Here is an 18188-nt window from a genome sequence, read left to right on the forward strand (position 1 = left end):
CGAGAGCTTACCAAGTAGAGTCAAAAACTGATGTTTGTTGCCACTACAGAAAAAAACCAAACCCATGTCCTGGTGAAGTGCAGAGCCTCAGACTCCTTAGTTCATGAGGGACAGAGTGGAAAAAATGGAATGTGATCATGTAATTCAAAATGGTTTTATAATGGATACTCACAAAGAGGGCCAAATTAAGGTAGCAAGGGAAACCTTAATTCAGACATTTCCCAACTTCTGAGTGCTTGACTTTGAAACCTCAATAATGTTCTTTTAACATCTTTTGTGTGTGTATGTATGTAATAACAACTATAGTTTTACATTTTGGTTCTCTTTCCCATTCCCTGTAAGAGCCCTTAACTGAATATAAGCAGCACAGCCCAATGGCCTGTGATGGGATGTTAGATGGGGTGTGATCTGAGTTACTACAGAAAATTCTTTCCTGGGTATCTGGCTGGTGAATCTTGCCCATATGCTCAGGGTTTAGCTGATCGCCATATTTGGGGTCGGTTTTCCTCCAGGGCAGATTGGAAGAGGCCCTGGTGGTTTTTCACCTTCCTCTGTAGCATGGGGCACAGGTCACTCGCTGGAGGATTCTCTGCTCCTTGAAGTCTTTAAACCACGATTTGAGGACTTCAATAGCTCAGACACAGGTGAGAGGTTTTTCGCAGGAGTGGGTGGGTGAGATTCTGTGGCCTGCATTGTGCAGGAGGTCGGACTAGATGATCATAATGGTCCCTTCTGACCTTAATATCTATGAATCTATAAATCTATGAATACGATGGAACGTTGTAGTTGAAAAACATCAGTCAATGAGAATGCCACACATCCGAAAAATGGCTTCAGATTCTGTCAAATTTGTCAGAGAGGAAGAAATTGCCAAGTGCAAGCAGTACACAGGATGGACCCCTCCTGTTTATTAAGGCTAGATGACATCAGCAACCAATGCTCTGAAGCACTGATTTTGACAAGTCATCAAGCATCTCGCATGACAGCAGGGAATTCCAATAGGCTAGCAAAGTCTTATCAACACAACTGTTCCATCAGGGTGTTTGCTCCTCCCTAAAGCCTAATTCTCCCATTCCCACCAAAAAAAATTGTATATTAAAAAAGAGATCCTGGACACTGGTAAGCCAGAAGCATGACTTATTTCACAGATGTGTTGTGAGGCTTAATTTATGTCTGTAAACCCTTTGTGTTGTGCCTCTCCTCTATTGTAAGAGACTCTCAGTATTATCAATGTGGTCCTCTCTACACTAGAAAGAGTTAGCCAGTATAGCTATATCAGTAAAGCCCCCTACAGTCAGCATAACTATGTTTATACTACAGTATTTGCTGGCATAGCTGTGCTGGTTAGGGTTTGATTTTTTCACACTCCTAACTAACATAGCTATCCTGGCAAAACTTTTCGGTGTAGATCAAGGCTTGCAAGCACCCGATTAGGTTTGGAAGGATTAGATTTTTATCCATAAATGTAGATAAACATTGATTTCAATATACGTAAACATACAAACTGACACAAAAATATTTCTACTGATAATTATCAAAATGTACAGATAGACAATGTAACAAAAATGATTCTTGAGAACTTATTGGAGTTCGTATTCAGGCTATTTACTTTACACACTTTGACATACGATGTCGACAAATTGCGTTTTAATGCTTATGAACCTTTAACTTTTTGACTCTCAACATCAACTGTCATTCAATAATTATCGTCTGACCCCTCCTAATTTCCTACAGCTGTGAAAATTTAAAATTGATAAAAATCGAAAAATGCTTAAAAGTAAACACTAATATTATCAGTCAAAATTAAATTCTGCCAAGCCTACGTATGATGAACGTGTAGTGCTTCCACACCCCCAACTCTCTGCACATTTGTCCAATTTATGCAAATTGAACAAGAACCTTGTCAGAGGTAGTCCGAGCTCTGGGGTGGTTTAAGTAGGATCTTCCCAGCACTACAGACAGTTCTGTTTGTTTTGGGCAGTGAAATCAGAAGGGATAATAAGAATGAAGATAATGCATTTGTCAGGTAAGTGCTGCCAACTGTAATTGTGTATGTCTCCTTTAACAAAGAATACAGAATACTGACAGTAGTAAATGACTGATTATATATGATTTATACAGCTGGCAGGGACATTCATTCTTGCGCAAGGATCTAGTTCATTCATGGTATAGTGCAAGAGTCATATTCAGCTTTGCATTGGTCCCAACTATTCCCTCCAAAGCCGCTAAGTATTTTTTTCTACCCCAGCTTACCCTCTACACTCCCCCCAAGCAATTTAAAACACTAGACAACATCCAATTGTATTTGTTTCCCGTAGAAAGGCAGAACAAGGTGCCTCCCATACCAGGCTTCCCAGTGTCTTGGGTTGCCATCGCTCCCCTTCTCCTAGTCATTTCTAGTATCATTCTGTGCTGGTTTGGTGGGCCTACAGCCATCAGCAGTAGAGCATTTACATTCCGTTTTTCCCATGACCATCTTGTTAGAAGCATAAACCAAATCATATCACCTGAGGGCTTGTTAATGGAAGGGAAGGAAGCAAGAGTGTCTCTCAGCATTTCTAATCTTTCCAGAGAAAAGGAAGAAAAGGAGACACTAAGATGAAACCAACATATTAAACCTTCCAGCTCATGCCTGCAATCAAAGGACCACTTCTGCACATGGAAAGGACCCAGTCAAAGCCCTTCCTATGGCAACAAGGTAACACACAAATTCTCGAGAACTTAGCCAGCTTCAACCTCTAACCATTGTCCCATGTCTGTCCTGAGATTCCATCAGACTTCACTGTGGCTGCAACCTGGAAGAAATAAGTCCCAATGCTCCAGGTCCAAATAGCCACTTGTTTTCCAAATTTAAACACTCCCTGTCTCCCACATCCCAGGGAGTCTTTTCTCCAACAGAGATTTCTGTACTCCTTCAGGAAAGGACCCTCACCACATCTATCAGCAGAAGCATAGGGTATTCTAATACCCACAGCACCAAAGTTATGCACCACATCTTAGCACTAGAGCAGAGATGTATTTCACATCTGTGGCAGCAGATTGCAAATTAGCTAAGTATTTCCCCAAGCACCCAGTCAGCTCAGGCCCCCACATGAGACAGTTTGAATCTGGAACCTCAGAGCTCTGATTTCAAAGACTGAAGCTACTACAGTTCAGGGAAGTAAATGATCTTACAATAAAGGAAAGTTGTTTTCCACATGAAGGAAGGTTCCATCCATTATCGCAGTTTAGACAGGTGTATCCTGTTGCCTTCACTGGAAAAATCAAGCTAAACCTTCACTAAAACAAAACTAAAAATTAATCCCCTATCTACTCTATTATCTGAGCAAATATAAAGCTATTAATAGCAAGTAATCCACATACTGGTGATGCAGTTTTTACCATAAGAATTCTGTATAATCCACAGAACAAATACCAGACCTACTCAACATATTACTGTATCACACCTGAAATATTCACTAGGTCCGTATGACAGTGCAGATTAATTTACAGCTGCTACTCTGTCTGTAACCTCATCTCAGAAATTGGTCTCTAAAACATACTTGACTGTACAGAAGGGATTGAGGAGGTCACTGGCCCAAGATTTGGGACCTGCTTCAGACCCTCCTGGACTAGTGTCAAAAAAAGACAGAGTTCAAACCAATGTAAGTCTGGAATAGTTTAAAAGTGTGATATCTTGTGAACTAGCGGGGCTAGAGATAAATGCTTTATCCCACTGGAAAGCTGAGCATTCCCACTTTCACTCAAAGTATTTCCTTGCCTTGGTAGGATGCAGGATACTGGACCTTTAGAAAAAAAAAAAGAATAAAGCCACTCGACTCTAATTTCTATCTTATTTTCCCTCCCCTCCCAACCTACCTGAATTCTGAATGTTAGTGGGTATCTTTAAGCTTCTAGAGCTAGAGATTACCACTTTCTACCAGGTGAAAGTTTGGAATCTCAGCTCTTTCAAATGGCATGCAGCTGGCATATCATCCTCAGTCTGTGGAGTAGGCTGAATTACACTTTTAATTTGGGGCTGGGAGCTTTGTCTCCAAAGTGAGAGCCATGTACGCTCAATCCCCAGACGCACTCCTACTGATATCAAAGAAGGTTTGCACAAAGATCAAGGATAGCATATAGACATTTGGTAGAAAATGTATTTTAACTAGTGAAGTTAATGATTGCCTGCAGCTCACTCAGTGGGAAAACACGATGCTGTACACTTTTAGAACTACAGCTGTCCTTGCCCTGGGTTTCTGCATGTGTGTCTTCCTTTCCTCTCCCTGCACATATCCCCGTTTTGGCCTCTCTTCAGTCTGATTGCTTGCTCTGTTTCTTTCCAGGGATGGAGATGACCTAAAATGTTATGAGGTTCAACTCCTAGTCCTCCCTGCAGCCACATATCATTGCCTCCCTCTGAGCTTCACTCTAGGTCCCTCTCCATTTGTCAGACACCAAACAGCAAGTGCATCTTCTTCTCTCCCCTCCCCAATTCTGAGTTGGAGCAGCAACATTTTTCTGTTGCTCCCTTTCTAGGCCTTTATCAGACCAGCCATCCACTTCTTCTACAGCTATTGTGTGTCTCTCATCCACCTTCCAGCTCTTCTGCACTAAGTAAGAAAGCAGCTGGCTGGGGGTGCAGACAGAGGAGAGGCAGTTATAGGCTGATGCTCAGTGGAGTCATTTGTCTGGTTAATTCCAATAACAAACGAGACTCTGGCACGTTAACTAGTTATGCGACTCCCAAGCGGTTGGCGTCCAACTTCTTAGAGGGACAAGTGGCGCTCAGCCACCAGAGATTGAGCAATAGGTCTGTGATGCCCTTAGATGTCTAGGGCTGCACACACCGACAGGTGCAAGTAACATGTTGAACCCCATTCATGATGGGGATCAGAGATTGCAATCTTTCGCCATGAACAAGGAATTCCCAGTAAGTGTGGGTCATATGCTCACGTTGATTAAGTCCCTTAAAAAAATAAAAAAGCCTTGACTGGCCAGAGGAGAAACCTGAAAGACTGTTTTTTGCCCTCCCCGTACCTCTGGAGCTGGAGGTAAAAGATAAAGAAATTCAAAGTTATGACTCAAGTGCCCAACGTATAACCCTGAAGTAAGGCGAGGGAAGGATCTTGACATCATGCTGAGAGTGACTAATGCCCCTATTACTGAGAATGCATTTTACATGAAAGCATGCTCACACATGACAGGCAGCCTGCCGAAGTGGTGCCAGGCTCACCTCTACCTGTTGTTTCACTGGTCACAGCCTTGATAGTGGGATGGGTCAAGGCTATAAGTCTCCAGCTGCCCCAGCAGGAAAGAGGTTCAAGGTGCTGGTTTTGACCTACAATGTCCTTCATGGTTTGTGTTCTAGCTACCTTTGAGACTATATTTCCCTTCAAACTCTTACTGAACAGTGATGATCAGTGAAGTCTCTGGAGTGGGTAGTGCCCGGATTTAGCCATCTGGGAGCAAATATTTCTCAATGAGTGGTGCCTGACTCCAGAACTCATTCCTCCCCACCCCACACTTTGTCCAATAGAGGCCAGGTTCGCTGACCTTCAGAGCACATTACAGTGTGTCTATTTATTCAAACTATATGTGGGAGGGCAGGGAGAAGGGTGAATTAAATAATTAAATGGGAAGAGGTATTTTGGGGGGGGGGGGGAGAAAGCGAGGGAAAGGACTTCTTTCAGCAGCCCCAACATTTTGTAAGTATAGATGATTTCAGGAATAGATTTTATGCTTTTGTTTTATATGCACTTAGATATATTTATGGTAAGGAAACGATATAATTTGGAAAAAAATATACAACAAAGTAATAAAGACAAACAAAACATGCACAAGGGGGCTGTTACATAACCCTAACTCAGAATTTCCTGAATTTTAAATAGCGTTTAAAAGCTCAACCATAACGCATTAACAAATCTTTGTATCAAAAAACAAAACAAAACACAAGAAACAAAACTCTTGTGAACAGGTGATCAGTTTGTCTGGGAGTGTGTTTGTGCATTCAAAGCCATTTGTCTGAATGTGCAATGAAGGATTCAAATGAAGCTGTATCTAGTTTAACATACAGATCATCAGATACACAAAAAAACTGCATGCAGGTCTTTACTATCATCTATGGCCTTTACAACAAAAGTTAGTCTTCACTGAGGACAAAATGCACTGCCAATCTGAAAATAAGCCTCTTTTGGTTACCAAAAAGTAAAATGTAAAAAAAAACAAAAAAAACCCAAACACTCCTCACCACTGAAACTCCAGTTTTTCCTACTGTGATGAAACCACAACACTCAGAAGCAATGTTGTCCTTTTTTTTCCACACATGGAAGGGGCAGGAAATCATCTTTGGGAAAGAACGACCCTGAGAAACATCACCTGAAGACTAAATTTATGATGTGTCTGTTTTTATGTGCTTTACATGAAAATGCCTCCTCAATCAGAACTTTAACATCCCTGGTGCAACACTGTAATAAAAAGAATTATTTCTACATAAAATATTTCCAAAAGCTTTTCCTGAAGCATCCACACGTCTTTAAAAACAGTACGCTGAGGATCATAACGGTGCGGTGGGAAGTACAATATCCCCCTTCTCTAGCAGCTTTTGCCAGAGACTGGGTGTCTCACATGGAAGAACAGAAAGAATATTACTAACTAACCAGGCAAGTCCACTGTATGACAATCTACAACAGGGGCGGGCAAACTTTTTGGCCAGAGAGCCACATTGGGGTTGCAAAACTGTATGGAGGGCCGGGTAGGGAAGGCTGTGCCTCCCCAAACAGCCTGGCCCCTGCCCCCTATCCACCCCCTCACAACCCCCCAACCATCCAACCCCCCCCTCCCCTGCTCCTTGTCCCCTGACCACGCCCTCCCAGGACCTCCCACCCCTAACCGCCCCCCCAGGACCCCACCCCCATCCAACTCCCCCTGCTCCCTCTCCCCTGACTGCCCTGACCCCTATCCATACACCCCCGACAGGTCCCCCGCGACTTCCACGCCTATCCACCCACCCCGTTCCCTGATCACCCCCCCAGAACCTCCGCCCCATCCATCCGCTCCCTGCTCCTTGTCCCCTGACTGCCCCCTGGAACCCCTTGCCCCTTACCATGCTGCTCAAAGCAGCATGTCTGGCAGGCATGCCACCCAGCCGAGCCAGCCCCACCACTGCGTTGCCTGGCAGAAGCTCACAGCCCCACCACCCAGAGCGCTGGTGGCATGGCGAGCTGAGGCTGCAGGGGAGGGGGGACAGCAGGGGAAGGGCTGGGAGCTCAAGGGCCAAGCAGGACGGTCCCGCGGGCTGGATGTGGCCAGCGGGCCGTAGTTGGCCCACCTCTGATCTACAACATGTACTTGCGATTTCTGACCCAGAACTAAACTCCATAGCTCTGAGATTTGCCATGTGAAAAAAGAATTAGTGCCTGATGAATTTCATCTCATTCAAGTGGATGCCTTTATTTTTTTTGGTGATCCTGAACTTAAAGTTTGTATTTTTGTTTTCATTACCTCTTTAAAAAGAGTCTCCTGCAGCTCCAAGCTAAAGATCTTCCAGGAGATTCTAAGCAACAGCTGCAGCATCTCAGCCATCTGTTTCATTTATATTTGCTAATGCAGCTCCTGCTGTTTTCAACTGACAATTTTCTCTCTCTTATTCCTGGCACACGGGAAGTTGCTGTACGCAAAGTTCCTCTTTATTCTTAGCCGTCAAATCACATCTGGTAACAAAAATGCACGAACAAGGCCTCTTCCCATCCCACTTTTCCTCTATTAAAGTTATTGAGATTTGGATGAGTATTTATGTTGTTACTTTACAGTTTAAGAATATAAGAACGGCCACACTGGGTCAGACCCAAAGGTCCATCCAGCCCAGTGTCCTGTCTGCCGACAGTGGCCAATGCCAGGTGCCCCAGAGGGAGTGAACAGAACAGGTAATGATCAAGTGATCTCTCTCCTGCCATCCACCTTCACCCTTTGACAAACAGAGGCTAGGGACACCATTCCTTACCCATCCTGGCTAATAGCCATTAATGGACTTAACCTCCATGAATTTATCCAGTTCTCTTTTAAACCCTGTTATAGTCCTAGCCTTCACAACCTCCTCAGGCAAGGAGTTCCACAGGTCGACTGTGCGCTGAGTGAAGAAGTACTTCCTTTTATTTGTTTTAAACCTGCTGCCCATTCATTTCATTTGGTGGCCCCTAGTTCTTATATTATGGGAACAAGTAAATAACTTTTCCTTATTCACTTTCTCCACACCACTCATGATTTTATAGACCTCTATCATATCCCCCCTTAGTCTCCTCTTTTCCAAGCTGAAAAGTCCTAGCCTCTTTAATCTCTCCTCATATGGGACCCGTTCCAAACCCCTAATCATTTTAGGGGTGATGCCTTTTTCTGAACCTTTTTGAACGCCAGCTTATCTTTTTTGAGATGAGGGGACCACATCTGTACGCAGTATTCAAGATGTGGGCGTACCATGGATTTATATAAGGGCAATAAGATATTCTCTGTCTTTTTCTCTATCCCCTTTTTAATGATTCCTAACATCCCTTTTGCGTTTTTGACTGCCGCTGCACACTGCGTGGACGTCTTCAGAGAACTATCCACAATGACTCCAAGATCTCTCTCCTGATTAGTTGTAGCTAAATTAGCCCCCATCATATTGTATGTATAGTTGGGGTTATTTTTTCCAATGTGCATTACTTTACATTTATCCACATTAAATTTCATTTGCCATTTTGTCGCCCAATCACTCTGTTTTGTGAGATCTTTTTGAAGTTCTTCACAGTCTGCTTTGGTCTTAATCAGGGATCTCAAACTAAAATCACCAGGAGGGCCACATGAGGACTAGTACATTGGCCCGAGGACCGCATCATTGACACCCTCCCACCCCTGCTCCCACTCCACCCCTTCCATGAGGCCCCGCCCCTGCCTCACCTCCTCCCACCCCTTCCCTGCCCCAATTCCAAACCCTTACCCAAATCCCCACCCCTGCCCCGCCTCTTCTCCGCCTCCTCCCCTGAGGTTCAGCTCCCCGCTCCTCCCCCCTCCCTCCTGGAAAGCCCTAAGCGCCGCCAAACAGCTGTTTGGCGGTGGGAGGAGCCTAGAGGTAGGCAGAGGAGTGGGGACACAGCACACTGTGGTGGGGGGGGGTGAGGGGAGCTTGGTGGCTGCAGGAAATAACTCGAGGGGCAGAGAGGGGCCACGGGGAGCTTGGCAGACCGCAGCAAATAACTCCGTGGGCCGCATGCGTATTTGAGACCCCTGGTCTTAACTATCTTGAGCAGTTTAGTATCATCTGCAAACTTTACCACCTCACTGTTTACCCCTTTCTCCAGATCATTTATGAATAAGTTGAATAGGATTGGTCTTAGGACTGACCCTTGGGAACACCACTAGTTACTCCTCTCCATTCTGAAAATTTACCTTTTATTCCTACCCTTTGTTCCCTGTTTTTTAAACAGTTCTCAATCCATGAAAGGATCTTCCCTCTTATCGCATGACAACTTAATTTACGTAAGAGCCTTCGGTGAGAGACCTTGTCAAAGGCTTTCTGGAAATCTAAGTACACTATGTCCACTGGATCCCCTTTGTCCACATGTTTGTTGACCCCCTCAAAGAACTCTAATAGATTAGTAAAACACGATCTCCCTTTAGAGAAACCATGTTGACTTTTGCGCAACAATTTATGTTCTTCTATGTGTCTGACAATTTTATTCTTTACTATTGTTTCAACTAATTTGCCCAGTACTGACGTTAGACTTACCGGTCTGTAATTGCCAGGATCACCTCTAGAGCCCTTCTTAAATATTGGAGTTCCATTAGCTATCTTCCAGTCATTGGGTACAGTAACTGATTTAAGGGACAGGTTACAAACCATAGTTAATAGTTCCACAATTTCACATTTGAGTTCTTTCAGAACTCTTGGGTGAATGCCATCTGGTCCCGGTGACTTGTTACTGTTAAGTTTCTCAATTAATTTCAAAACCTCCTCTAGTGACACTTTAATCTGTGACAAGTCCTCAGATTTGTCACCTACAAAAGATGGCTCAGGTTTGGGAATCTCCCTGACATCCTCAGCCATGAAGACTGAAGAAAGAATTCATTTAGTTTCTCCGCGATGACTTTATTGTCTTTAAGTGCTCTTTTTGTATCTCCATCGTCCAGGGGTCCTACTGGTTGTTTAGCAGGCTTCCTGCATCTGATGTACTTAAAAAACATATTGTTATTACCTTTTGAGCTTTTGGCTAGCTGTTCTTCAAACTCCTTTTGGCTTTCCTTATTACATTTTTACATTTAATTTGTCAGTGCTGATGCTCCTTTCTATTTACCTCTGTACTGACATCAGTATGTTACTTTTTCCTAATATCCAACCTAAACCTCCCACACTGCAACTTGAGACCATTACTCCTCGTTCTGTCATCCGCTACCACTGAGAACAGTCTAGATCCATCCTCTTTGGAACCCCCTTTCAGGAAGTTGAAAGCAGCTATCAAATCTCCCCTCATTCTTCTCTTCCGCAGACTAAACAATCCCAGTTCCTTCAGCCTCTGCTCATAAGTCATGTGTTCCAGTCCCCTAATCATTTTTGTTGCCCTCCGCTGGACTCTTTCCAATTTTTCCACATCCTTCTTGTAGCGTGGGGCCCAAAAGTGGACACAGTACTCCAGATGAGGCCTCAAAAATGTCGAATAGAGGGTAACAATCACATCCCTCTATCTGCTGGCAATGCCCCTACTTATACATCCCAAAATGCCATTGGCCTTCTTGGCAACAACGGCACACTGTTGACACATATCCAGCTTCTTGTCCACTGTAACCCCTTCGTCCTTTTCTGCACAACTGCTGCCTAGCCATTCGGTCCCTAGTCTGTAGCAGTGCATTGGATTCTTCCGTCCTAAGTGCAGAGTCCTGCACTTGTCCTTGTTGAACCTCATCAGATTTCTTTTGGCCCAGTCCTCTAATTTGCCTAGGTCCCTCTGTATCCTATCCCTACCCTCCAGCGTATCTACCTCTGCTCCCCAGTTTAGTATCATCTGCAAACTTGCCGAGGGTGCAATCCACACCATCCTCCAGATCATTTATGAAGATATTGAACAAAACTGGCCCCAGGACCGACCCCTGGGGCACTCCACTTGATACCGGCGGCCAACTAGACATGGAGCCATTGATCACTACCCATTGAGCCTGACAATCTAGCCAGCTTTCTATCCACCTTATAGTCCATTCATCCAGCCCATACTTTTTTAACTTGCTGGCAAGAATACTGTAGGAGACCATGTCAAAAGCTTTGCTAAAGTCAAGGAACAATGTCCACTGCTTTCCCCTCATCCACAGAGCCAGTTATCTCGTCATAGAAGGCAATTAGATTAGTCAGGCATGACTTTCCCTTGGTGAATCCATGCTGCTGTTCCTGATCACTTTCCTCTCCTCTAAGTGCTTCAGAATTGATTCCTTGAGGACCTGCTCCATGATTTTTCCAGGGACTGAGGTGAGGCTGACTGGCCTGTAGTTCCCCGGATCCTCCTTCTTCCCTTTTTTAAAGTTGGGCACTACATTAGCCTTTTTCCAGTAGTCCGGGACCTCCCCCATCGCCATGAGTTTTCAAAGATAATGGCCAATGGCTCTGCAATCACAGCCGCCAACTTCTTTAGAACTCTCAGATGCAGCGCATCCAGCCCCATGGACTTGTGCTCGTCCAGCTTTTCTAAATGGTCCCGAGCCACTTCTTTCTCCACAGAGGGCTGATCACCTCCTCCTCATGCTGTGCTGCTCAGTGCAGTAGTCTGGGAGCTGACCTTGTTCGTGAAGACAGAGGCAAAAAAAGCATTGAGTACATTAGCTTTTTGCACATCCTCTGTCACTAGGTTGCCTCCCTCATTCAGTAAGGGGCCCACACTTTCCTTGACTTTCTTCTTGTTGCTAACATACCTGAAGAAACCCTTCTTGTTACTCTTAACATCTCTTGCTAGCTGCAACTCCAGCTGTGATTTGGTCTTCCTGATTTCACTCCTGCATGCCCGAGCAATATTTTTATACTCATCCCTGGTGATTTGTCCAATCTTCCTCTTCTTCTAAGCTTCTTTTTTGTGTTTAAGATCAGCAAGGATTTCACTGTTAAGCCAAGCTGGTTGCCTGCCATATTTACTATTCTTTCTACACTTCGGGATGGTTTGTCCCTGTAACCTCAATAAGGATTCTTTAAAATACAACCAGCTCTCCTGGACTCCTTTCCCCCCCATGGTATTCTCCCAGGGGATCCTGCCCATCAGTTCCCTGAGGTTGTCAAAGTCTGCTTTTCTGAAGTACAGGGTCCGTATTCTGCTGCTCTCCTTTCTTCCTTGTGTCAGGATCTTGAACTCAACCATCTCATGGTCGCTGCCTCCCAGGTTCCCATCCACTTTTGCTTCCCCTACTAATTCTTCCCAGTTTGTGAGCAGCAGGTCAAGAAGAGCTCTGCCCCTAGTTGGTTCCTCCAGCATTTGCACCAAGAAATTTTCCCCTACACTTTCCAATAACTTCCTGGATTGTCTGTGCACCACTGTATTGCCCTCCCAGCAGATATCAGGGTGACTGAAGTCTCCCATGAGAACCAGGGCCTGCAATCTAGTAACTTCCGTGAGCTGCCGGAAGAGAGCCTCGTCCACCTCATCCCCCTGGTTGGTGGTCTATAGCAGACTCCCACCACCACATCACCCTTGTTGCTCACACTTCTAAACTTAAACCAGAGACTCTCAGGTTTTTTCTGCAGTTTCATACCGGAGCTCTGAGCAGTCATACTGCTCTCTTACATTCAATGCAACTCCCCCACCTTTCCTGCCCTGCCTGTCCTTCCTGAACAGTTTGTATCCATCCATGACAGTACTCCAGTCATGTGAGTTATCCCACCAAGTCTCTGTTATTCCAATCACATCATAATTCCTTGACTGTGCCAGGACTGCCAGTTATCCCTGCTTGTTTCCCAGGCTTCTTGCATTTGTGTACAGGCACTTGAGATAACTTGCTGTTTGTCCTGCTTTCATAGTATGAGGCAGGAGCCCTCCCCTCTCGCGCTCTCCTGTTCGTGCTTCCTCCCGGTATCCCACGTCCCCACTTAGCTCATTGCTTTGGTCCCCTTTCCCTGGTGAACATAGTTTAAAGCCCTCCTCACTAGGTTAGCCAGCCTGCTTGCAAAGATGCTCTTCCCTCTCTTCGTTACATGGTTGTTAAGCCATGGTGGCTCTTCTTTAGTTCTTTTACTGTGTTTTTTAATTTGGGGTATACATTTAAGTTGAGCCTCTATTATTGTGTCTTTGAAAAGCGTCCATGCAGCTTGCAGGGATTTCACTCTAGTCACTGTACCTTTTAATTTCTGTTTAACTAACCTCCTCATTTTTGCATAGTTCCCCTTTCTGAAATTAAATGCCACTTGTGTTGGGCTGTTGAGGTGTTCTTTCCACCACAGAAATGTTAAATGTTATTATATTATGGTCACTATTTCCAAGTGGTCCTGTTATAGTCACCTCTTGGACCAGATCCTGCGCTCCACTCAGGACTAGCTCAAGAGTTGCCTGTCCCCTGTGGGTTCCTGTACCAGCTGCTCCAAGAAGCAGTCATTTAAAGTATCGAGAAATTTTGTCTCTGCATTTCGTCCTGAGGTGACACGTACCCAGTCAATATGGGGATAACTGAAATCCCCCACTATTATTGAGTTCTTTATTTTGATAGCCTCTCTAATCTCCCTTAGCATTTCACTGTCCTGGTCAGGTGGTCAATAATAGATCCTTACTGTTATATTCTTATTGGAGCATGGAATTACTATCCTTAGAGATTCTATGGAAAATGTGGATTCATTTAAGATTTTTATTTCATTTGATTCTACATTTTCTTTCACATGTAGTGCCACTCCACCCCCCCACCCCCACATGACCTGTTCTGTCCTTCTGATATATTTTGTACCCCGGAATGATTGTGTCCCATTGATTGTCCTCACTCCACCAGGCTTCTGTGATGCCTATTATATCAATATCCTTCTTTAACATGAGGCACTCTAGTTCACCCATCTTATTATTTAGACTTCTAGCATGTGTACAAGAACTTTAAAAACTTGTCACCGTTTATTTGTCTGCCCTTTTTTGATGTGTCAGATTCTTTATGTGAATGTTTCTTATCTGATCTGGCCCATACTTGACCCTCTTCCATCCTCTCCTCCTGACTAAAACCTAGAGACTCTCTATCAATAGACTCTCCTCTAAGAGAAGTCTCTGTCCTATCCATATGCTCCTCTGCAGCAATCAGCTTTCCCACGTCTCTTAGTTTAAAAACTGCTCTGCAACCTTTTTAATGTTAAGTGCCAGCAGATACAATATTTTACAATGTTTCAGATACAATAATGAGGGCAGAGTATGGAAAGGGAGCGAAGGGGACAGAGCAACACAGAAAAGAGGGAGAAGTAAGAAGGGAATTATACTCCCTCCCACTACAGCACTGCTGCGGGAAGGATGGGGCTGGAAGCCCTCCAAGCTACCCTCACAACCAGTACACCTTCCTTACACCATTACCTCATGCTAGGATTCAACCTTTTCTGGCCACTATACCCTTACCCAACTATGGAATTGACTGTACCATCTGACCATGGCCTTGCTCTCCCTTCTCCTGTACCCAGCAATAACATCCCTCCTCTTCTGCACAACACTGGTGTCAGGATCAGCCCAAGAGCCAGTGTACTTTACAGAAGGCATAAGTGAGTGAAGTGTGTTGAGGCAGAACACCAGGGCTCAGAATTTTAAGTACCAGTGATTAGGAACCACCATCCCGCTGAGAGATGCTGAGACTATAGCTCTCCCATACTGTTACCTGTGGTGCTAAGAGACACTCTGGGTAAAGGCACAGACTGACCAACTCCTGAAATAATGGTTAGCCAGCATGAAAAGCAATAAAATGGTAGCACAGGGAGATTTGGCCAGCAGCCACCACCAAGGCCAGTTAATGTCACTACTGCGTGCCAGGGAGCTCATTAAGCAAGTCTCCAAGCTAGCAGGGAGATCTAAGGGCTTGTCACTCTGGGAAATGATATTGGTTGTAATGCACAACTTAGCACTTAGTGTACACAAGGACTGTCATCTTTTAAAATCATGTGAGCTGGTCATGGCTAACCTCTCCACAGAGTGTTTAATGTGGTGTGTGCTAGCACGTGTTATAACATGGCTTCATTTTCCAGCATTGACTAGCCCTAACTTGGAAACAGGTATGGACATTAAACACAAAAAGGGCTGCACACAAACCAGACCAAGATGTGTGACTCTGCATCTCCCCTTCTAATATACCCCCTTCTCAGTCATTACAGTAATTACTACAGTACAAGGCGACATGAGAGGAGCAGACCCACAGGGCTGGAAACCTTGTGCTGGAACATCCTTTTCAGGTCACAAACACACAGCCCTGAACCTCATGCTGATAAGCAGCTGAGAGAGTGCTGGGGAGATATCAGTCATAATCTCTTATCTCTACTGTTCCCGGAAGACAACCTAAAATTACCCCTCAATCTGCTGTTCCACCGATTAACTCTTTCATAATCCTCAGACCACCTCTTCTACTACAATATATTCCTAACAGCCACTATGTGCTACCTTCTGAATAATGGGTAGACAACAGAGGAGGGAGGAGGAGAGCAGAAGAGAAGGAGAAAGAAAGGAAATTGAGGAGATTTGGAGGGTGAGTGAGAAAAAACAAGGGAAGAGACTCCAACAGTCTGGCAGTGAGGCATAACCCTCTCCTACCAAAAACCTCTCTTGAGTGCTTGGTGCTGTGCCTGGGTTAATCTGTGCCTTTACACCAGCCAGCCAGTCATTCCCTCTGCATGCAGAGCACAACTGGCTTCATTTCCTCCCCAGCTTCTGTTCAACATTATATATTTGTGTACATACCGTACTCTGCCTTCAAAGAACGGGATTCACCTACACCTGGGAAGAGCTGGAACACAGGTGCAGTTCATACAATGGAGCATGTGTTAGCTCTCTTAATATGTTGGCAATTGTTCCTATCCAACTGTGGATGGATGTGAATCATTACATAAGGACCAGATTTGCTTTTGAATTTACAGCTAACTGGCACTAAAAACACAGTTATAGGTGCACTCTGGAGAGGCCAACTGCAGCCTTCCAATGTCCCCTCGAACAACCCTGCACAAAGCATTCCGACTTTCAAGTGCATATTGGACAGGACAGAAAAGATTACTTATTGACACCTGCATCACACTCCAGGATGTTATAGTTTCTTTATGTTTTGCAAGAAGGATGCATTATCCAGTGAGTCTTGGTTCTAGTCTAAAATGCTATCTTTAACTTGCTTGCCATTCCTCAGTTTACCCAGATGTAAAATTGTGTAAACATTTATCTATTTCACAGAGATATGATATGATATGTATTATGGTGGCATCTAGGATCTCAATCTTACACCAGGACTCCATTGTGCTACACACCATACAAACACAGAACAAAAGGACACTCCCTGTCCCAGGGTGCTTTTTAATGTTGAGACATTCTAAAGAACTGCAAAACATTATTTGTACTCTAAGGCACCTCACAAACGGCAACAGAAAAGGGAGAGCAGAGTGTACTATGACCCAATGAGAGAAAGGTGAATTCATCACCATCTCCTAGAATGAGAAAATGGCCATTTTCCATAGTGGTAAGCAACATGCCAAACCAAAGATCCCAGGAACAGGACTGCTCTCATCCTATCCCTTGCCCCACACCACCCAATCCAAAATGATCACAGTTACATCCATTTTTCTCTTACCTTGCTGAGCAGCTGTGTGCAGAGTCAGAGGAAGAGCCAGGCTACACTGCACCAAAAGCAGACTGAGCAAAGGGCACTGTGCACCTGTCAAGAGGAAGAACAGCTTAGTTTAACATACCGATACCAAGTAGAGTGAAGCAGTGATGTTTTCCAGAACAGACACATCCTGTGGTACCCGTCTCCATTTGAGGAGAGGGAGATCAACCCCTTAGGAAATCATCTGTGAACATCAGCGGTTATAAAGGAACCTGCATTTTCAGATTCAACTCTGATTTTAAAATTGTAGCCATAGAAAATAAGGGAGATATTCAGATTATTTCTATGATTACCATAGGCATGTCTGTTTACCAATTTGCTATTGTCCAGCCTGACCGCAAGGAATTAAATGAAAGGAGGCTGTTACAGGGAAACAAACAGGAATCAAAACAATTACAGCTATGAGGTACCTTAAGGGAACAATGGGAGAGCTACTAATTGGGAATGCCCACCTACCTGGCTCAAGCCAGGTTGGCAAGGTTCATTCTGATCCTAGGCTCTGGCCTGGAAAAAGGGGCACTAAACCAGTAAAGACACTGGACTAGAGAGGAAGGCAGGTGAGTGGGCAGCAGCTGGAAATGAGCCTCTGACAGAGAGAGAGAGAGAGAGAAAAAGAGAGAATGCTGCAGGGTCTGTCTCCCCCAGGAGCAGGGCATCTGGGGTGAGTAGAACTCACCCAAAACTAGCAAGGAAAGGATGAAGTTTAGGCCTGACTGAGGCATACAGGCCTTTTGTTGTTTTATCCCTTTTTTCTGCTTGCTACATTCAGCTTTGGGTAAATAAATAATATTCTGTTTGAAGAAGCTGGTTTTGAGTTACTTCCATCCACCACTGGAACCAGAGGAAAAGGGCTAACAGGTGCCAAACACAGGTGGGCCTGTCATGTTACTATATTTGGTAAACGGGAGGTGGAGAGGGGGGCTGCCCAGCACAGAAATTCAGTCTAAGAATGGTATAGACCATGTGGCATGTGATCCCGCCCAGAGAGGGGTGAAGCTGTACTCCAGAAGCTATATTCAAAAGGAGTCTAAAGCACAGCTTGCCCTGTAACTGTGACTGTAGTGTTTTATAATGTTGCCACTGCAAACCTCATCATTACATGGGTATCAGTGACATGGCAAGGCCACACACAGGAAAGAAAACCTGCAAGGTAAGAGGAAAACAAACTGTTTATTACTGATAGGCTCATTTTCCTCTCTATCATCTGCTGAGGAGGCAGGGGCTCAACAATAGTAGACCTAAACAGTCAGTCCTGTATCGCTTCCTGTCTAGAGCACACCGTGATAAGCCCCGCCTTCACGCACACTTCAGGAACAATCTCCTCTTCGCTCAACAACAAAAACCTTTCAAAATCACAATGTCAGACAGTAAAAAAAAAATCCTTAACTATTCTGGAG

The 18188-nt window shown here is 44.5% G+C and overlaps 1 protein-coding gene across 10 annotated transcripts in view; it reads right to left on the reverse strand.

Annotated features, from left to right (window-relative positions):
- Positions 1-18188, reverse strand: part of NDST2 (N-deacetylase and N-sulfotransferase 2) — a 218711-nt gene that overhangs the window by 123439 nt on the left and 77084 nt on the right. For 9 of the 10 annotated variants that reach the window (XM_073352885.2, XM_073352875.2, XM_073352877.2 and 6 more), the window contains one exon: positions 16756-16839. The exons of the other annotated variant lie outside the window; for it this stretch is intronic. The gene's annotated coding sequence lies outside the window, so the exon portion shown is untranslated. The remainder of the gene's footprint in view (positions 1-16755; positions 16840-18188) is intronic. 10 annotated transcript variants of the gene reach the window in all.

This window comes from Lepidochelys kempii, chromosome 7, assembly GCF_965140285.1.
Source record: "Lepidochelys kempii isolate rLepKem1 chromosome 7, rLepKem1.hap1, whole genome shotgun sequence".
Classification (NCBI taxonomy): domain Eukaryota; kingdom Metazoa; phylum Chordata; order Testudines; family Cheloniidae; genus Lepidochelys; species Lepidochelys kempii.